The 22,680-nt window shown below is 38.9% G+C and overlaps 1 protein-coding gene across 1 annotated transcript in view; it reads left to right on the top strand.

Annotated features, from left to right (window-relative positions):
* Positions 1–22,680, top strand: part of Exoc4 (exocyst complex component 4) — a 735,179-nt gene that overhangs the window by 378,618 nt on the left and 333,881 nt on the right. The window lies entirely within an intron of this gene.

The raw sequence follows: 22,680 nt of genomic DNA, 5'->3' as shown, positions 1-22,680 counted from the left end.
GTTGTTTGATTGTCATCTATTTAGTAGCTAATGTCCACTTGTAAGTGAGCGCATACAGTATTTGTCCTTTTAGGTCTGAGTTGAATCACTGAGGATGATTCTTTCCTAGTTGCATCCATTTCCCTGCAAATTCATGATGTAGTTTTTCTAACTCCTGACTAACACACTTTCATTACCCACTCTTGAATTGAGGCGCATCTAAGTTGTTTCTAGTTCCTGGTTTCTATGAATATAGCCTCAATGAACTTAGCTGACCAAGTGTTCTTGGGTAAAATGGAGTTTTCTTTAAGTATATGCCTAAGAGTGTGTATAGTTGGGTCTTGAGGACCAGCTTGCTTCTTAGCTCCGTTTGCTTGAAGAATCTTTTTCCAGACCTTAACTCTGAGGTAATGTTTTGATACTGAGGTATGTTCCTTTTTTCAGCAGAAGGTTGGATCCTGTTTGCCCATGCATTTGTCTTGCCTTTTTATGGGAATATTGAGACCATTGATATTGAAAGATATTAATGAACAGTGATTTTTAATTCCTGTTATTTTGGTGGTAGTGGTGTGTGTATGTGTGTGTGTGTGTGTGTGTATGTGTGTGTGTGTGTGTGTCTGCCTGTGTGTGTGTGTGTGTGTGTGTGTTTCCTTCTTTTGGTTTTGCTAATGTGAGGTTATTTATTTCCTTTGTTTTTAACTTCCTTAGTTTGGATCTTTTTTTTTTTCCTAGTGCCTTCTGTATGGCTGGATTTAGAGATAAATATTGTTTAAATTTGACTACATCATAGAATATCTTTTTTTTCTCCATGTCTAGTGATGGAAAGTTTTGCTGGGTATAATAATCTGAGCTGGCATTTGTGGTCTCTTATTGTCTGTAAGATATCTGTCCAAGAGTCTTCCGGCTTTATAGTCTTCATTGGGAAGTCAAGGGTAATTCTAATTACCTTTATATGTTATGTGGTCTTTTTCTCTTGCAGGTTTTAGTATTCTTTCTTTGTTGTAAATATGTTCAGTGTTTTGATTATTATGTGGCGAGGGCACTTTCTTTTCTGGTCCAATCTATTTGGTGTTCTGTATGGTTTTGTTACCTTTATAGGTACCTCCTTCTTTAGGTTATGAAATTTTCCTTCAGTGATTTTGTTGAAAATATTTTCTGGGTCTTTAAGCTTGTATTCTTCTTTTTCCTCTATTCCTAATATTCTTAGCTTTGATTTTATTATCAAAGCTTCCTGGACGTTTTGCTAATGTGAGGTTATTTATTTCCTGTGTTTTTAACTTCCTTGGTTTGGATCTTTTTTTTTTCCTAGTGCCTTCTGTAGGGCTGGATTTAGAGATAAATATTGTTTAAATTTGACTACATCATAGAATATCTTTTTTATATTATATTTTATATGGACTTCCTGGACGTTTTGTGTCAGGAATATTTTTAAATTCAACATTTTCTTTGACTGATGTATCTATTTCTTCTATTGTATCTTCAATGCCCAAGATGCTCTTTTCCATCTCTTGTATTATGTTGATGAAACTTGCCTCTGTTGGTCTTGTTTGCATTCCTATATTTTTCATTTTCAGGATTACCTCAGTTTATGAATTCCTATTGCTTCTATTACCATTTTCAGGCCTTGGATAGTTTTATGTGTTTTCTTTAACTATTTGGTTGTTTACTTTTTCTTGGCTTTCTTTAAGGGATTATTTTATTTCCTCTTTAAGAACTTCCATCATATTCATATGGTTGGTCTCAAGGCCTTTTTCTTGTGCTTCAGTGATGTTGGAATATCGGGACCTACCTTGGTAGGATAATTGGGCTCTGGTAGAGACATATTGCCTTGGCTATTATTAATTGTATTCTTATGCTGGTATATAGGCGTCTGGATTTGGAGGTGATTATAGGTCAAGGTGCTGATTTGGTTTACCTTGGTTTAGTAGGAGTTTTATTCCTTGGTTTCTATTTCCTCTTGATGTCTTCAGAGAATGTGTTAGCTGAGTGTGGCCTGTTTTACTTAAAGAATGATGGCTTTCCCATGCAGTCTGTTATGGTTCAGGCACCTCTGTTATCTATGGCCTAAGTCTTGTTTTCTTTGACGAGAGCTATTTGCTTTCTCACCTCTTTGTGAAAGTTTTCATATTTGTATTCACTCTAAATATTTGAGACCAGAGGATTCTGTTTTCAGAGAATGTGTTAGCTGAGTGTTGCCTGTTTTACTGGCCTTCTTAGCTGGAATATTTAGGAGTAATGCTTACTGGATGTTGGACCATGAGTGGAGGGGAAGCCAGGGGGAGATAATCTGAGCGATCAATAGGAGGCATGGAGAGGAGACTCTGTTCCTGTACCCCTGGTTTTCTGTCTAGGGCTAGGGCCAACCCTGAGAATTGTGTCTGTGGTAACAGAGAGAGTAGGGAAGGTTCCTGGGTAGCCTACTTGATCTTCTGGCAGGCATGGCCTGTGGTTGAGCCTAGGGTGTCTGCTTGAGTTGGGGGCTGGGTAATATTGATGAAGGACAAAGGGAAAGGCAGGTGGAAAGGGATGATCTGTGTGGTCCACAGGAGACCTGGACAGTGTGGAAAGGGAGTTACAGCACTAGGGGCTCCTGAGAGAATAGGGCCTGTAGTAACAGAGTGGGGAAGGGCCAAGGGCAGCCTATCTGGTCTCCTCTACCTTCAGTTTTTTTATTATTTAACTTAGTAATGTAACATTTTTCCTGTAATAATGTCTGTCAGATTTGTGGATTCTAGATCAAAGAACATGGGAGAAAAAAGAAGAATCACATAAAACAAAAATGAAGACTTTTGTTTCTCATAAAGTTGAGAGATAAAATGTCTAGAAAATTTTGTGATACAGAGCAGGTGGGAACACTGTATAAAATTTAATAAACTTCCTTTTAAATGTATTGCTGACCTTGTTAGAGAATAAGAGTAATTTCCCAAGTATGAAAACATTGAGAAAACTAAAAACAAGGGCAATGAGCAAACACTGATACAGCAGTTGCTATGGGGCATCTGTCAATCTTAGTAACCCAAGGGTTGGGCTTCAGCAGCTACAGACTAATGGAGACAGTGCCAGGGGCCATGCAAGACAGGATCTAGGCTCACATACAGCGCAACAATGACCTTCAGTGAGACGCTATAACAGAAAAAACTATGATTCTCACCACCTGTTTAAGAAATAAAGGGAGAGAGAGGAGGAGAAGGAGAAGGAGAGGGAGAAATCTGTTACACTCCTGAAATTTAGGACATTCCCCATCCCATGGATAAAATCTTCTAAAACATTAATTTGCAAACTCCAAAAATATACAAGTAATATATAACCATTGCTAGACTCAGAAGAAAACAAAAGTAGCTTTTATTTTTGTTTGTTTGTTTGTTTGTTTGTTTTGTTTTTTATTTCTGGTAAATTTAGAAAAGAATTACTGATTTAATAATATGAAACAGGTGTATCTTAACAATTACAAAACACAATTTCAATGAAGCCATGATAAAAAGAGTAAATTCTTATAAAAACCCAAACAAGAATGTAAAAGAATTGAAAGTGTCCTAGAAGTGAAAACTAAGGGTTTATTATTATTATTATTGTCATTATTATTATTTAAAAGTAACTTATAGGTTAATAGCAAATTAAACACAGAAGATCAAATACTTCAGATGCCATTTGTAAATGTAAAAGATTGGAAATATAAAGGAAATTTAAAATGTAAATTCCTTTGTTGCAGGGTAGAATTTTAGTAGCCGGACCCATGTTTATTAAGAGGAAAGTTCAATGTCTACTGTGAACAAAACAGAAACAAAAACAAAAACATAAGCATCAGAATTTTTTTGGTCAACTTAAAATAGGCCACAGTTCTTTGAATGTGTTCTATTCTTTAGATAAAGTACATGCCCTAAACCTTTAGCAGTCTCATGCTGTATATATGCAATTTCCAAGATGGTGTCATTAGACGCTATATAGCTTCAGTTTACTTATTCAAATATTTGCCATTATAATTGAATACTCAGAGTGACATTGTATTAACAGTAGAGTAGAAAGTCCCTGGGTTCTTTTAAGATACAAGATTTATTTTATTTTAATGCATATGTGTGTATGTATGTGTGTGTGTGTGTGTGTGTGTGTGTGTGTGTGTGTGTGTGCATTCATGTTTGTATGTGCACCTGCATGTGGGTGCCCAACAAGGCCAGTAAAAGGTGTAGTATCTCCTGCAGTTGTGTGCTGCCTAATATGGGTGTTAGGAATGGAACTCTGGACTTCTAGGAGAATAGAAGTGCTCTTAACTCCTAAGCCATCTCTCTAGCCCCTAGGCCTAAATCCCTAAAACAGAAAGCTTGTTATTTTGCATCAAACAGTTTGGGGGTGATATTTTATGCAGCAGGAAGTAAATGGAACATATTGGATGACAAGTTCTTGCATACATAGAAAAGAACATAAAAAGAAAGTCAAAGAAAAAATAAAGACTCAGCACTTAGTGAAATAGAAGTTAAGAAATGTTGATAATTGAATGACAAAGTTTTAGATCCCAGAAGCATAGTAGATCCCAGCTAGGGAAGGGCAGATAAAGACATATTGTAATGTACCTATATACATCTATGAAGCAGCCAGTTCAAAGATAACACATATATTAAATGCAGAGAGAAAAACACTAGAAAAGAACCACCCTTCCTGAGCTCGTATAACTGAACAGTGGAAACATCCTTAACTGTTATCAACAGAAGCCTTTATCAATGTACTCTGATGTGCTACAATTATAGAAGGCTATTCATAGTATCTATCAATGGAGTGATTAACTAGAAGGTATGGTTATCAGTCTGAATCAGTCCTCAAATTTAATTATTTGTAATATGTGTACTACGTTGACATTTATACAAAGTTTGAATATAATAAAAAAGTTGAATATAATAAAGCAGTTCCTGGTCACCCCCACCTACAACTCCTTCCCTCCCCCTTTCTCCCTCCCTTTCTCCTCTGAGAGAGTGGAGGCCCTTCACCCTGGCATATCTACTGTCTGCAGGGTTAGCCCCATCCTCTTCCACTGAGGCCAGACAAAGCAGCCCATCTAGGAGAACATATCCCATAGACAGGCAACAGCTTTGGGGATAGCCCCTATTCCAGTTCTTCAGTATTTGCTGCATATGTGCGGGGAACCTAGGTCCAGCCTGTGTATTTCATTTGGTTGGTAATTCAGTCTGAGGGCCCCAAGGGTTCAGGTTAGTTGACTCTATTGGTCATCCTGTAGAGTTCCTATCATCTTTGGAGTGTTCAGTCCTTCCCCCAACTCTTCCATAGTAATCCCCAAGCTCCATCCACTGTTTGGCTGTGGGCCTCTGCATTCCTCTAAGTTAGCTGCTGGGTGGAGATTTCATAGGACAGACTTGCTAGACACCTGCCTGCAAGCATAACACAGGATCATTAATAGTGTCAGGGATTGGTACTTACCTATAGGACAGATCTCTAGTTGGGTCAGTTATTGCTTGGCCATCCCCTCAGTCTTGGCTCCATCCCCTGTCCCTGCCTTTCTTATAAAAAAAAAAAAATAGGTTTTGAGTTGAAAGTTTTATGGATTTGTATCCCTCTCTCTCCTCTGTGGTTCTCGCCTGGCTACAGGAGGTGGCCTCTTCAGGTTCCATATCACTAGTGATATGTGTTACAGCTAAGGACATCCCCATTGATTCTTGGGCACCCCCCCCTACTTATCCCAGGTCTCTATCTCATCCTGAAGATTCCCCCTCCCCTCTTCCCCACTCACTCTATTTGCAGATTTCATTTCATTCTCATTCTCTGGTTGAGGGACATCTGCATTGTTCCAGTTTCTGGCTATTACAAATAAAGCTGCTATGAACACAGTTGAGCAAGCATCCCTGTGGTATAGTGGGGCATATTTTGAGTATAGGCCCTGGGTCTTGAGGTAGAACTATTCACAGTTTCTAAGAAACTGCCAAATTGGAAAGGTGCCAATAGGAATACAGTACTTCAAAGACTTTTACTTCAAGTCCCAGTGGGCTTGTAATTTGACTTAATACTAGAAATGGCAATATTATATGATGACCTTTGTTCCTTTAGGATTGGTCAGAAAAGACATAGCACCCTGTTATGTTGCGGGAAATATCTAGAGCTAGCCCCTGCACCAAGTGATCTCAGTTGATTGGTCTCTTGGCCCACCAACTCACCAGCCCTGCTAGGCCACATGGCTCCCACCAGGCCAACTCTCGGACAGAGCTCCAAGTTCCTCAAGCTTTCAAGCAATGCCTATGCACCCCAGGTTAGCCATCTCAACATCTAATTACCTAGTAGAATGAAGATTCGTAACACTTAATTAGCCAATCAGGTTTATGTATCAATATTAACACAATTACAAGATGCCGATACAATAATTTCAGAGCCAAATGATAATGATATAGCTTTAACACAATTATTTTAACCTTTTGATAACACTACATCAGCCTCCATTCTGGTTCTCCCTCTCCTCCTCAGACCCACCCCCCTCTCTCTCTGTCTCCTCAGCTCCTCATTCTGCCTCCCTTCTCCTGTCCAATCACAGGCCTCCCACTGCCCTAATGTATTTGGACAGGGAAAATCCTGCAACGCTGTTATCTTACTTATTAGTATTTTCTGGTGTCAGAAGTATGAATGCTCGGGAATTAGAACATAGCCTAAATATGTTTACAAAGATGTAAATATCTTACAATGTTGAAAAAATATAATTTGTCTGTCTTAGAAGAGTAAAATTATCACAGTATATGTTGATACAAATACACCAATATTGCCCCAAATACCCACCTGTATTTCCAACGCTCCAGAGTCAATGGTAGACAAATTGAAAGTTGAAGGGTAACCTGAGCTACAAAGCGAGATACAGTCTTAAAGAAAGATGGCTTTCACATGCAATCTGTTTTGGTTCAGAAACCTAGCTCTGTTATCTATGGCCTAAGGCTTGTTTTCTTTGACAAGAGATATTTGCTTTTTTACCTCTTTGTGAAAGTGTTCATATTTGAATTCACTCTGAATACCTGAGACCAGAGGATTCTGTTTAAAATTAGCAAGCAGTGCTTATTCACAAGAGAAGCAGTTACATGCTGGTCTCATTTCCTTAGAGGTATTTTGTTGTTTCTACTTTATGTCACCCTCTTCCATCTGCAACCCAGTCTTTCTTGTTTGCTGTTTTCCCTCCAAAAAATTCTTACTACAAGTCAAGTAGCTTGGAGGGAAACAGTCTTAAAGTTTATCATCAGTCTCTAAGCCAACATCCAACACTCAGCATTTCTTGGAACACAGTTGTCTCTGTAGAGGTGATTGTTCATGACCACGGTGAGGTCTCTGCTGGACCACTTTCAGCCTCCTGCTTTAATAGTCATTGAGTTTCTCCTCCAGCTCCCCTCTCTACACGTACAGAGTGCAAAACTCTAGATATCTTGTGGCCTAGCCTCATTTACTAGTACAAAAATGAGAAAATTGAAGGAACTATTAAAGCTAGGACTCTCGTTGATACTTATTAAAGCATAGGAGAACTTTATTTGGGTGGAGCTACAGCAAGGCTTTGTGAGAGAGTAAGCTTAGCTCATACGTCAGCATCCTAGAGGTCTGTATCCACCCTTCTGGAAAGTAGATGGAAAATACTTCAAGGGAAAATTCTTCAAAGGAAATGCCAGTGGAAAGAGAGATCCAGAACAATCATCCTGTCAGGATTATCACTAACTGCAGCTCAAATGTTAAATTATTGAGGCTGGGGGATAAATAATGTAATCAGACAGCAAGGTAGGAGCTGTGACATTGAGTTATATTCCAGTGGTGATGAGTTGCTTGATTCTCTATCCAGATTCATATGTCTACCTATTCGTCTGCATATTGGAGGCTGCAGTTAAAAAAGATGGTGAGTTCAAGGCCATTATAAGAAGACCCTTTATAAGAAGAAATATCGTACAAGAGTGATCATTCCCCTCTCACAAAGACAAGTTTATGCTATGCTTTCAGGTCTATAGGAAGAGGGTGGAGGACTATTTGTATGGAGGGCTCTTTTGGTATCTGCTAATTTTTATTTGCCTTCAGCACAAAGAGATTCTTATGACATGGTGACACATTTTGTAGAAACACATTGATAGTTTCTTCATCCACAAAAAAAAATTATGGTTCATAGTGATGTAACTAAATTATCTTAATATTTGAGAAATATATAATTAAAGGAAAAGATAAATGAGGATATGAGCTAAGCGCCATTGGTAGAGCATATACTTAGCACACATAGAGGACATCGGTTCAATTTTCAGCATCATTTTTTTAACTCAAAGAACATCCAACTGTAAAGTTAGTGTGACCATTATAGATGAGTCAGAAAAGTGTCCTTGAGCTTCCTGATAAAGGCACAGATGGATATAGATATTGCTGTTATAATACCTTATAGCTATAATATAAAATAAGCTATTTTCTCAATCATTCCTGAAAGTAAATAACTTCTAGAGATGTCATGGAAATGATACTTTGTAATGTAGTGATAAGTGACATGGAAACTTAAGGGTTCTTTGGAAGTCAGTTGGATGGTGTTTTACTGGGGCAAACACATGAAGGAACATCCCTTTAAAGTAGACAAAGGTATGAAAGGCTAAGACAGACTCATGAAAGAACATTTTGCTGAAGCAGACACAGGAGAAAAAATGTTGTGCTAAAGCTAGCACATGAAAAGGCATGAAAATACTCTGCTACTGACATACATGTATTGGTTTTCCTTACATTGCATAGTTGAGCTGCATTTGTCAGGATGCCATAAAGAGAAGCACACCAAAAAACCGGTGCTGTGCTGCAGTTTGTTGTCACTTCCAAGGACTCAGGCCGATTGGATGTTCATGCTAAGGCAAGACCCATGCTGAGGCAAGGCATGTGGAGGACACATGATATTTGGAGGGTATAAATAGAACTCCAATGAGTGATGGAGACAGAGCTTGGCTTGCTGGTACAGCTAACTATGCAATGCTTGTGGGTCTCACATCTTCACTGATCTTCACTTCCCTGAAAGAAGCACAGCCAAGAACTTCTCCTAGTGTTCCTGCTGGTCCCGGCTGCTGACCGGAGCCAAGGTTGAGACCTGACTATCTCTGCTAGGCCCTATCACCATCACCGCTGTTGTTATCTTGACTACCAAACTGGACTGCTCATTCATGAGGTGTTTGCCAGTGGATCAAGCTGCTGCTGCCTGCTAACCTGTGATTTCCAGAAAACACAGATGGGAGTTGCTCCAAAGAACCTTCCTAAACAGGTCCACTCCCACCCACCCCCACTACCCCTTCCCTCTACTTTCTTTTCCACTACTTCTGGAGAGTGTTGGATTGCAAGGAAGGTTAAAGCATTTAAAAACTATCATTAAAAATGGGATTTAGAAAAATTAAAGTCACAGACAAGCATCTTATCAATGCACCAACAATGCAACAGAACAGAATGAACAAAATTCTAATGAAAGCATTTACTGAGTATCTGTGTATGTGGAATATGCTACGTGTGTGGGACGTGGAATAGTGGAATTCACAGGTTAGCAAGCAGCAGCAGCTTGATCCACTGGCAAACACCTATGCAGACATGACCAATGATTAAAGGTCCTGATTGAATATAATAGGGATTCACAGGTAGTGAACAAATAAGAAAGAAAAATGAGAAAATACAATAGAGGGCCAGGAAGTCAAGAGGGGAAGGATAAAGAATATGGCCACTCAGGAGGATAGTAAAGACAGGTTCTCCACAACAGAGATGAAGTACGATTGAGTTTGGGAAGTGATGCCTTTAAAATGGTTACGAATAAGTACGCCTTATTAGTCCTAAGTTTAGCAGTCCTTGTTCAGAGCACTGAGACTATCCCAATGTGGTAACTGGTGTGTGCTCTTTCATTGTCTTTATCAACAATATCTTTCTCTCCCTCTCCTTGTTAGAGACACTAGTGTCTCTTAATACTACGGTGAATAAAGTTGCAGACTGTGCCACATAAGTGCTGTGCCAAGTGCTTTAAATGCATTGTTGTATTCAGTTCACACCACAGTCCTGTAACGCCATCCTTGCTGATGCTCTGGGGTTGTAAGCAGGAAAATGAGTATTCGGAGAATTTAGGTAGCAATTCCTAATGCACAGAAACTCGCATGGCCAGATGTAAATAGGGCAGTCCGTGGCTAGAGTCTGTTCATTCTCCTGATTGGCATGTGAATTTTAATCATGAAAAGTGATAGATAAGATGTTATCTGTGTTCTAGGCACTGAGGGCAGAAAAGAAGCCATTTATTGTAGGTCATTTACTGTAGGTCAAGTCCATTCTGTTCCTTTATAGAGAAGGATAAAAGAGGGGTTTTCTGTAAACCGAAATGAGTTAGAAAGGCTTAGGAGAAGGTTGTCTTTGATCTAGGCTCAGTGAAAATGCCAAGTGTGCGCAGACTTTTCTGGGCTGCAGAGATGATGCTTGCCAGGGAGTGTAGAGTGTGACCTTGGACCAGCCTCCTGTGAACTTGTAGGAATGTAAGTAGCCACCTCTCCTGGACCTGTGGAAGCACAAAATTAAAGGTGACACTGAATGGCCTTTCCTTCAGTCTCAGTTCCATTTTCAGAGGAGCACCCTCCTAGGGAAAAAGGAGAGGGGAGTTGGGGGCGGGGGCGAGATGGGGGAGGTTGCTGGAGGGGTAACCACAGGGAGGGGGATATCATTTGAAATGTAAACAAATAAAATGATTAATAAAATAATAATAGTAACAATAACAATAATAAATAAAGGTGGTGTTCCCAGAGTCATTCTCAGGCTTTGCATTTGATTCTAGATGTATTCAAACATCCATTATAAATGTTCCACGAGTGGAAAATAACTGATTTTTTTAAATAATCAGAATATTTTGGTATTGTGTCATTATCTTCCCCTTTCTCCCAAAGAAGCGTGGTTTCCTTTTTATCACAATTAGACTGTCCACCTCTGACCTAACCATATTTGCAAAGGGAACAGTTATAGGATCAGTGCTTTTGACATCATTTTCCATAGTGCTACAACAGATTCAAGGGTAGTATGCCTGCTAGCCAAGTGCTTTACTGCTGCGCATCGTTCCTAGCCCTTTCTTTTTAGGGAAAGAGTAGACTCTGAGGGTGCTGACTCATCATTTTCCCATCTCAAGCTCTTAGGAGTTGAATTCCTTCCAATTAGCCTCTCAGTGTGGAGAAGCTTGGTATCATTCAACGATAAGTTGTCATAATAAAATCATGAACTGTTTGCCAACAAGTTGGTGAAACTAAGCCATTAATATCTTGAATCAGTCTGTGTTGATAATTGTGGCAGTGGTAGCAACTCTGCTTTAAGCATTATTAAGTGATGTCTGTTGTGCTCTCAGCATTTTAAAAGTTGAAAATGGAATTCTTAGAGCCATCTATATTATGCTTCGCTTAACAATGAAATTGCATGAATCAAATCATACAATAATTTTTAAAATCTCCATTCATGTATTTTATGTAGTGTGGCTATTCTGAGGCATTGTGTAAAATAATTCTGTTACATGAAAATTGACATGTAAGTTTATTCCATATATCAGAGATTACTTGACCACTAACATACTCCCTCCCAATTTTATGTCTTCTATGTGTGTGTGTGTGTGTGTATGTGTGTGTGTGTGTGTGTGTGTGTGCATGCGCACGCACACATGTGTAGCCATTCACTGGATTATAGGAAACTTAGGAGTGGTCACATTCTCCACAAAGAATGATTCTCCCTCACACATTAACTACCCATTCTCAATAGCTCCCCAGTAAGGGCTGTGGCCTGGAGATCATCTATCTCTTTGTGCAACGATTTTGTCTGGCTTGAACTTCTGTAGGTTATGTACTGGTAACCATAGCTACTGTAAATTGATGTATGCAAAAAGCATGTCATGTCCAGAACACAGCATTTTATAGCTTTGATGCTAGCTCGCCTCTCAGGCTTCATTCCTTCCATCTCTTTTTCAGCAATGTTCACTGAGTCTCTGTGGTGATGGGTTTAATGTAGGTGCCCCATTTACAGCTTAGAGGCTATTTTCAATGATCCTTAAGCCATTAAATATATACATTATAGACACAGTTCTCCCTCTCTATCTCTTCCCCTCCCCCTTCCCTTTCTCTTTCTCTCTCTCTCTCTCTCTCTCTCTCTCTCTCTCTCTCTCTCTCTCTCTCTGCATTCATTTACTGACCAGCAACATTTAAGGTATGACATAAATTATAAAATCTGAACATTGATATTTGTATTTACATTTTATCTTCTGTAGAGTTTGGACTTTGTTCCCGTTGCCATCAGAATATTACGATGCACTGATCCATTAGCTCTTTCAGAACCGCACAGTAATCCCACACGACTCGCTGTTCCATTGTAGTGCTTGTCACGATTTCCGATTGTTTTGTTGGTTATTAAACTGTGGAGCACCAGTGCCTTAGTTGTTAGCTATTTGACAAAACCTCTGCGAAGAACAGACCTAGAATGAAGTGTATCAGAATTTTTCAGGGAACATCGCAAACAATTCTTAGACTTCTCTGGTGATTATGATACTAGAGGGTAAGGTTTGGACATATTCACTAAATATTTATTTTGATTTAATGAATAAAATGTATTATTTTCCCCTGTGGTAGAGAGCAAATTATTTCACTTTACATTGTTGAGTGATAGATTTACTGTGACCCTTGGAAAGCTGAAGTATGAGGAAGTAAATAGCTTACTGAAGCCATATAGATTGCTCCTTACATTTTGTCTGACAACATGGTCATTTGTTTCAATTCTGTATACTTTTCAATAAACTACCATTGCCAAACTGTCTTTCACAGGAGGTTGTTATTCTTACAGAATGGAAACGGACTCATGGCCTAGAGAGGGAAGATGGATTTGGGGAAACATTGGCTCATAAAAGTTCCATGGTTAGGTTTTCTCTGTTGTCTTTTTGTGGTTTAACGCTAGGATTTTTCTTAAGTAAAGTATAGTAACATGCACACTGACAGGGGGGTTAGCATAGCTTACATTATTTTTCCACAGTTATATGTAAGCAAAACTGTTCTTTAAGTTTATTCTAATTTTTCCCTGAGTGCCACCTTTTAATAAGCACAAAATTTGGAGAGGACTTATTGTCTGTTTTATAGGATGTTGACTCAAATTCATTACGTCAAAGTCATCTTTACCTTTCTTGAAAACAAAAGAAAGTGAAGTGATACTGTTTGTCAGTTCTTTTTCCAAATTTGTCTCATTTGCTCCACAGGTTTTGACAAATTCTAAAATTTCACGAATTTGTGCCCATTAGTAGAAGAGCATCTGGGGAGCCCCATAGTCAGTTACTTAGCCTTGGGATGTAATGGCTTTGCATTAAAATCTGCTTTACTAACAGGACTTGTTCCAAATATGTATGTCAGATCATTTGGGTAGCAACAGACAGTCTATCTTCACTTGTGTTGCTGAAGTTATGTTTTTATTGCATGAAATAAGGTGATGTGAAAATTATTTTTCATAGTGAGATATGAATATCAAATCTGTTCCAAGAAAGATTACAGAGCTTTCTTTGGCATATATGTTGTGTCAGCTAAAGAGGAGAGAAGCCCTTCTCTGATATTAAATATTAACTTAATAGTGTTCATATTTAAGAAATTGAATATGATCAAGTCTTAAGCTTCCCTGAATTAAAGTTTAATGATGAGAGGGCATTTTGAATAAGTTATGTTTTATTTGAGATAGGAACTCGAAAAATAGTTAGGAATACTTGCCGCTCTTGCAAAGGGCACAGGTTCATATCTAGACACCCATATATGGTATTCAAAACCACTATAAATCCAGTTCCAGTACTGTGTCTACCAGGGAGAGAAGCAGGTATACATATATACATATACATATATATATACATATACATGATAAGAAAATTTTAAAAGGTAATCATACCTTTCTTGTCTGGTAAAATAAAGTATCAGAATACAGAGATATACATCAGGAAACCATAAATATTACCTTGAATTTGTAGGTATTCCACCAAAAGGTTAAAAATTCCTAGAATTTTTATTGCAAGTTTTCATTTCCTCTTGAGTAATTTAAAGTAAATTGTACTCCTAGATTTTAGAGACTTCAAATAGATGTAGTTAAAATCATAGATTGCATAGTTCAACACCTGGGACAGGATGATCTGAATTATATCTAAGCTGATTTAATTAGCCTTTTCCTAGTTTGTACATGGACTTTCCCTCCAATAGTTTGAATTGATATCACTTTTAGGGCTACTGTGTATGTGTACAAGTCTGTATATTGTGAAAACCAGTATATGTTTGCCTTATTTTCTTAGCTTCAATACTAATACGTTATTTAAGTAGAGTCAAGCAGTTAAGTAGTTACATCATATGTCTGCCTTGACCTTATAGGGATATATAAATTAGATTTGCCAGTGACATTGCATACTGCTAAGGAGATATAGACATGTATATATATATATATGCCTATCTACTGTTATTGGATAGGGCAAGGTAGATAATTGTTAATCCAATTGGGAACAGTCGGAAGATTTGTCAGAATAATATCATGATTAAATCATAAGTCATTTGACAGCCTCTCTGATGATTATTGCTTTATTATAGAAAGTAAAATTGAAACCCAAATTGAAAAAACAAGACAGCTAGCTATATACATATAAGTAGCACAAAGATATATACCCAAAGAACTTCTTAATTTGTTAACAGAAACTATAGTTTTGACATTCAAAATATGTAAAAGGGCAAGAGGAAGTCTGGGTCTTACTGATTCCTTCTTATATTGGGAAAGAATGGCCCACCTGTCTAGGTTACAGAAGCCTGCTGAAGTTAGAAGCCTGCCTTAGCCCCACAAGTTTTTCCCTCTAATGGGCATAGGTTGTGGTGGATTGCTGTGACTTAAGCTCTTCAGAGGAATGATCTCCGATTAGTTAATTTGCCCAATTAATATGAATGTGACTAAGATTATGAAGATGTCTTTGTAACTCAGACTGCCATTGCAAACTACATCAGATTGGGTGACTGCAGAAACTGTTTCTTAAATCACTGGAGGCCCAAAGGCTCAGATCCTGGCACCAGCATTGTCAGGTAATGGTGAAATTCTGGCTTGCACATGTATTTCCTCGTATTAGTTCATGGTGCAAGAAGAGGAAGAGGAGAAGATAGAAAAGATGACAAAGATGAGAGGCAAGTGCTTACCTGGTTGTCTCCTATGGAAATGCCGCTTTTATGACTACCTATAGGACTGATAATACTGTAACATTTGGGATCAGGGCTTCAACCGATGCATTGATGAGGAAGAAGCAAACACTCAGACTAACATTTCTAGGCTGATTCCATACATCAGGCTTCGTGCCGTGTTTATTTATGTTTACATTAATTATTTTTCTTTCTGTTTTCCTTTAAAAAGAAAAAGGTACCGCTCATGGTAAATTTGAGGCCAAGATACTCATTGAGCACATAGTAAATTGCCAGGGACATTGGAGCATTGAAGGATTTATATGGATGCTTTTTACTCTTAAAAAAGTATAAATAAATAGTTGTGATATGTTGAGAAAATGATGTAAAGTTTTATTTTCCTTGTTTTATGATGGGGCATGGGAGGGTACCATGGCACAGCCTGATGGAAGTCAGAGGATGGATTGTGGGAAAGGATTCTCCCCTTCTATGAGGATTATGGGAATAAAACTCTGGTCATCAGCCTTGACTATAAACACCCTTACCCACAAGCCATCTCACTGGCTCTCAAGCCGTGCCTTCCAGGGGCCTTGTAGGGTCAGTTGCTGCCATCACTTACTTAGTTTTCCAGGGCTGAAGATAGAACCAGGAACCCTTTGCATTCTGGGTGAGCACTATATGACTGAGCCATGCCCCAGACTCTTTGTGAAGGATGGAACACTGACCAGTTTTTGTATTGTCTTTGTGAAGGAGTTTAACTAGTCTTATCTGATTTGTTTGATTGAATTTTAGTGCATGTGCTCCTGGTACAAGTACAAAAGATATTAAATTGAAGCAGAGAAATCAATATTTCCTATTTTAAAATTGATTTTGGGGTATAATTTACTTCTTAATTTTTAAAAAATTTGTGGTGCTCTGAATCCAACACAAGGCCTCTATATACTAGCAGTGTGCATCCACCAAGCTACACTTCCATTCCTGCAAGTGGTCATTTCTGAAATCCATTTAATGGTACCGTATTTGCTTCTGATAAACTTGAGTTTCTGCAATATGGAATCCTATTTATAGTGATAGTAGAATATATCTTAGATACTGATATCTGTACCTCAGGTTTTCTGATGCTTTGTGTTTTATATTATTTATAAAGTACTGTTTTTAAGTCCCCAATGTGTTAAATAATGAGCCATCAGGTTCAGAATAGTTCTGGAGTTGAATCAACGCTCTGAACTCATGCTTCTTACTAGACATAGATGCACTGGCATTTTTCCACAGTGGCATAGCATATAAGCACTTAGGGAAAGAGAAGACAGTGAAAAGGAAGGACATGTGCCCAAGAGGAAATATGGGGTGTTCTACATAACTGACTCTCTTTGTAAACTAAAATAAATGAAGACTTCAAGGCTTTTATCCCAAAAAGCCCTTGTTGCATTGGTGCTATTAAGTCTAGAAAAATCAAACACTCTAGCTGGCAGATGGAGACGACTTTGTTTTGAATGCCCCATGTGAAAGTCACATTGAAGTTAGAGTGGAGGTTCAATGCAATGGCACAGTGTGCATCCTTAGCATTCACTGAGTTCATCTGTAGCACCACAGCAAATATGGAAAACTATACCATACATGAAGATTCTGGGTCTTGATAAGTTGCTTAGGTCACATAGCCAATTACAAAGCACGAAAAGGCAGATCATCCATGTGATCCCATAGGTCTGTGGCCACTATTTTATAAAATACTTTACCATGAGTAGTATTCAGTGTGGTTGGAAAATGCTTGGGTTTGTTTGGTTGGTTTGGTTTTTGTTCTTTGTTTTTTGTTTGGGGTTTTTTGTTTGTTTTCTAGAGCAGTCAATTTATAGCATTGGGCGTGGTGGTGCTTTCAAAAGGAATTAGAACTGAAATGCTTAGTGTGTCCTCTGAGCTTAAAACTTCCTTCCCTCAGTAGTAGCAGGAAGTGTCATCATGGATGCCTCTTCAGGAAGGTGACTCTGATAAGCAATTGCTTCTTTAATTGTACTATCTGTGGAGGAGCAAAAGATGGCTGATTGTAATCAGGCACTGTCTACAAAGGCTGACATTGGCAGAGGTACTGTAGAAATGTATAGATTTTCTGGAGAAGTGAAACACAGGAGATGACATCAAGAAGGAATAAAAGATTCTTTTACAAGGGAATCAGGACCGGATCAAAACAGTTGTACACATTATTTATCAACTGTGGGGAACCATTCTGTAAGCCGAAGATCAGCGATGGTCTGTCAGCAGGCTCAGCCCCAACAGGTTAAGGTTTTAGCTACCTTATTTCTTACCAAATTAATGTTTGTGTTCATGTGGTCTACAGACAGTGGAATACTCAGACATAATAATATGATGTCTCTGCCTTTTGTGAGTTTAGCATTGTTTTCAGATTTTCAATGACAAATCTTCACTCTCATAATCTATTTTCTATTGCTGCTTTGAGTGCTATATAGTTTACATATTTAAAGCCTATAGTCAGTAGGCAAATTTCCTACTGGCTCTGAAGACTTAGTAAAATAACTTACTTCTGATTGTCTCAGTTTACTCCTCTGCAAAATAAGAATAGAAAGAGAATTCAGTTGATAAGATTTTGTGTGTGTTTGAGTGAGAGAGAGAGAGAGAGAATGTGAGTATGTAGAAAGTGTGTGTGTGTGTGTGTGTGTGTGTGTGTGTGTGTGTGTAGAGAGAGAGAGAGAGGGAGAGGGAGAGAGAGAATGAGGACAGAGAGGTAGGGAGAGGGGGGCTGGGGGGGGGGGAGAACCTGGGGCTCAAAGCCAAGGTCAGATGTGTGCCATATCAAGGAAGTGTCTCTGAGGCCCAAGCATTGGTGTGACTTTTATGAATAAGAAAGATGCTGGTGTTGCACATATTATCTAGACTGTGGTTGTCACTGTCAGTGTTGCTGCCATTGTGTATGCCCTGCCTCAGCTGTGGCTACTCCATAATAAAGGGTCACCAATATCCTCCCAGCATCTGCTATCTCAGAGGAGAGCATTTACTTTTAGGTTTGTCCTATCACACATATGTATATTGTGCAGTTTTTAATCAGGCATACGGAGACATATGAATTTCATAACATAGCCATGGTCATAATTGGGCTTTTAGTGCAGAGCAATTGGGAGTCTGTGTGGTCTGGCTTCCGTCGCTGGATGGTGCAGCTTTTAGAGATGGGTCATCTCTTCATCTGCCTCTGCATCTGATCTTGCAGGCTTTTCTCAGGGTCTTGCCTCTGACTCACAGCCCTGAATCAGGCAGTGTTTGTGGCTCACGTTACAGAAGGGGATTCACACCATGGTAACATGGGTTTGATTGCAGATATGCAGTGCTTTGGGGTATACCCTTGCCAAGAGCCCCAAGCTGTTTACATGTGCAGAGACCAGGAAGTTCTTCCTAGACACCTACTGCAAGTTTCCTTTTCCCTTTCTTTTGCTTTCACGTGGCACCATGTCCTTCTTAGCATTTTTATGAAGTTTTCTTGAACCAGAAAACCATGTCATGTTATGAGGCTTTCTTTAACAGCTAGTGAAACAAAAAGAAGGAAAAGAAAAAGCAATCAGCACCGGTTACAGGCATTATCAGACATTTTACAAAATGAACCAGAGGAAGGATAAATTAAACATACTGCTGGTAGAACTGAATCCAGGGGATGGGGGACCACATGCCACATCGTCTGCATGGAAGAAGAGCAATAGAAACTGTATCATTTTTTACTGACTTGTTCTGTCAGTGATTGAGGTATTTCAGCATACAACTGGGAAAATAATAGGTTACTTTCACAATGGTAGAAGTTTAACAAATGCTCAATCACTCACCCTGCATCAGCGCTGTCATTGGTGAGAGCTTTGCCGTATGATATTGATGCTTTTCTTCTTTCTTATTGCCGTATTCTTTGCAGATTCAATCTGTCTGCAATGGGCCACTAAACATTTCAATTTGCTACCTGTAGAGCTGGGCTGCAATGCTGAAACTGAAATGAGAGAGAAATGGATTTAGTGAAACTCAAAAGAGAGAGAGTTTCATGGATTTTTATACAAGGATGCACAAACTGAAACCCACTGATAAGATACACATGATCACTTTTGAGTGTGTCATAAAAGTACATGGTATTAAGCAATTCAGGGATATTTATAGGGAAAATAGACTCAGCTGGGTACTGATAAGACCCCTACATTTGCAGGAACTGAGATGCTGTCAGCTGGGTATATCTACCTATAGTTAGTGCCATGATAATAGCCTCGCATACATGTAAAACTATGCTTACTCTGGTGTTCTGCAGTGAGCTGATCTAGGAAAGAATGGGAGAAAGTTAATTTTTTTTTTTGGCCATACCTGAGCATTCAGTCTTTTCATAGCAGCAATTGTTTGAGAGCTCTGCTAGCTGGAGAGAGGAGTCAGTTCCTTAGGGGAGCCTCTTACTGTTGTCATTTTCTCTAACTACTGCCTATGCTTCTGTTAACTAACCACAGATCTCACATCTTAACCCTCATCCCTGTTTGCTACTGTATGCTCTTTTGGACTGTGTGTCTCTCTGCTCAATATCTAAGTATTCCAAAAGCCTAAACCTGAGGTATAATGGAAAGCAGATATGATCAATGGCAAGACTATTAACAAGTACCCGGCAAAAAACAGAGTCATTGAAAAGTAAACCCTGAAAACACAGTAAAGCACCTCATTGAGATGCCCACTGCATCCACTAGAGTGACCAAGACCAAGCGTGGAAAATGGTCGCCGTTACAGTTATCTGATGTAAATGCAGAATGGTTTGGTGGTGAAAATTTAAACATAGACTTGGCATAGAACTTTACATTTCTATTCCTATGTATATTTACCAAAAAGAATCAGAATGGGAGATTCAAACAAGTATATCTCCACACAATATCCATAGTGACTAAAAGTAACCAAAGATCCATCAACACATATATGGATAAATTAATGGTACATACATATAATGGAATATCCCACCGTGAAAGAGAATGAACTGCTCACATATACTACAAAACTTCTAAAACATTATTCTTGACTAAGTTAGAAAGGCCAGACTTAATACTTAGTATGTTGTATAATTCAGTTTCTATGAAATGATTCTAGTACATAATGCTCAGAATTAGAATACAGATTGTTGTTCACTACAGGATAGGGGAAGGGGAGAATTGGGAGTAATTGCCTATGGATTAAAGGTTTTACTTTGGAGTGAAGGAAATGGTTTGGATTATTAGTAAAGACAGGCACTCCTAGGTAGTAGACCTTCACGGCTGTTCTCTTTTATGGTGCTATCATTCTAGAAGTAGGGTTGAGAGTGCATAATTCTAACTGACTGAAAGAGAGTTGACTGACTGAAAGAGAAGTAAATGGCAGAGGCAGGAAATGCCGTGTTCCTTCCAAACAGATGTGACCTTCCCAATGGGATGGATACATTATCACCCCCACCCACCCCCATGGTCCTTTATCATCATTACTTTCATCACTCTGAAGTATTTATTTAATGAGAGCTTCTTGTGCTAGAGACATTGTGTTAATCTTAGTGGCGAGGTTGACATAATATACCCTTCATTGAATTTAGTTTCTAGTAAACATTCGAATCAAACAAAACATTAAAACCCCCAAACAAACCACACATAAGCAGGCAACACTAAAGTATGAAGCACCTCAGTAAGAGCTGTGGGAGAAATGCATAGAAAGAGGAAACCTGCAAGCGTAGGCAGGCTTGCTTTGATTCCACAGACAGAGTACACAGATCCTTGGACATGGAGGGTGGGTGAGCACCTTCACACCTCTGATGCAAGGTGTCAAGACCAGCTGAACTCCTTTGAGAAGTTACATGTTTTATTTTCTATTTACTTAAAAGTACATATTTCTCTTTATGTGGTGGTTCTCAACCTTTCTAATGCCTATAAAGTATTTCTCATGACCCAACTATAAAATTCTTTTTGCTATACTTCATAACTATAATTTTGCTAGTATTTGAAATTATAATTGAATATTTTTGGAGATAGAGGCTTATCAACGGGGTTATGGCCTACAGGTTGAGAATCACTGTCTTAATGTTTGAACTTTCCTAGTTACCTATCCTTTGTGCTTATTGCATATACTCCTGAGGATTTACTTAGAAAACGTAAGTATTTATCCATCCCTTTTTGTTGTTGTTTGTTCATTTGTTTGTAGCTAGGATTTCATACAGCCCAGGGTGGTTTTGAACATATAATATAATCAAAGATGACATTAATCTCCTGATCCTCTTGCCTCCACTTGGGAAAATGCTGGGTGGAGTTGGCTTTATTCAGTGCTAGAGATGAAAACCAGGACTTTCTGCACAATAGCCAAGCATTCTATTAACTGAGCTATACACCCCAAATCCCAGAATTTAGTTTCTCCATGCCAATCCATTGCTCTCTCACCAACCACACTATATTCTAGTCAGGCACTTTGTTTGATTGTTGGTATGGGGCCTTTGTGTGTATACCAGTTTCTGCTAGGATGATACCAGCATTTCTGGTGTACTGTCTGATTCCAGCTCTTCCCTACTTTTGGCTCCAAGTTTCTTGAGGTTGACTTGTTGGCTGATTTCTTTCTTTCTTTCTTTCTTTCTTTCTTTCTTTCTTTCTTTCTTTCTTTCTTTCTTTCTTTCTTTCTTTCTTTCTTCCTTCCTTCCTTCCTTCCTTCCTTCCTTCCTTCTTCCCTTCCTTCCTTACTTTCTTTTATATTAGATATTTTCTTTATTTACATTTCAAATGCTATCCCAAAAGTTCCCTGTAACCCCGCCCCCCACCCTGCTCCCCTACCAGCCCACTCCCACTTCTTGGCCCTGGCTTTCCCCTGTACTGGGGCATATAAAGTTTACAAGACCAAGGGGCCTCTCTTCCCAGTGATGGCTGACTAGGCCATCTTCTGATACATATGCAGCTAGAGACACGAGCTTCGGGGGTACTGGTTTGTTCATATTGTTGTTCCACCTATAGGGTTGCAGACATCTTCAGCTCTTTGGGTACTTTCTCTAGCTCCTCCATTGGATGATTTCTATTCCCATCTTGTTGGAGTTGCTGCTCACTGCCCTCACTCTTGTTTACTCTACTTTTCCAAGTCTCTTCCAGCCATTCTCTTCTCCTGTTGTCTTGGTCTCTCTTGACCCCATCTGTCCTCAACTTCTATCTCTACCCTACTCTGTTAGTTTTTGTGTGTTTGCTTGGTTGTTTTGTTTTTGTTTTTTAGAGACAGAGTTTTATGTAACCCAGACTGACATAGAATTTGCCATGTAGTCCAGGCTGGCCTTGAACTCTTGGCAGTACTCCTGCCTCTTTCCCAGTATGAGACCACAAAGGTGACTTCTCTTACTTACTTGCATTCTGACTTCAGAAAGCATATTTATCAGGAAGTTTCTGTCAGGTAGATGTATTATTCTTGTTCCAATGGGAAAATCATTTATAGGTAGTGCTGAGTCATCAAAGCAATTAGCTTTGCCTCAGGAGTGCACCTAAGACATTTCGCCAAAAGCAAGATTTTTTTTATTATTATTACCTGTTTCTGAAAAAGATTAAAGCCAGTAATATCAGCACTCATGAGACTGGTG

Source organism: Mus caroli, unplaced genomic scaffold, assembly GCF_978045245.1.
Source record: "Mus caroli unplaced genomic scaffold, Mus_caroli_1 scaffold_7, whole genome shotgun sequence".
NCBI lineage: Eukaryota > Metazoa > Chordata > Mammalia > Rodentia > Muridae > Mus > Mus caroli.
This window is presented reverse-complemented; position numbering and strand designations above follow the sequence as displayed.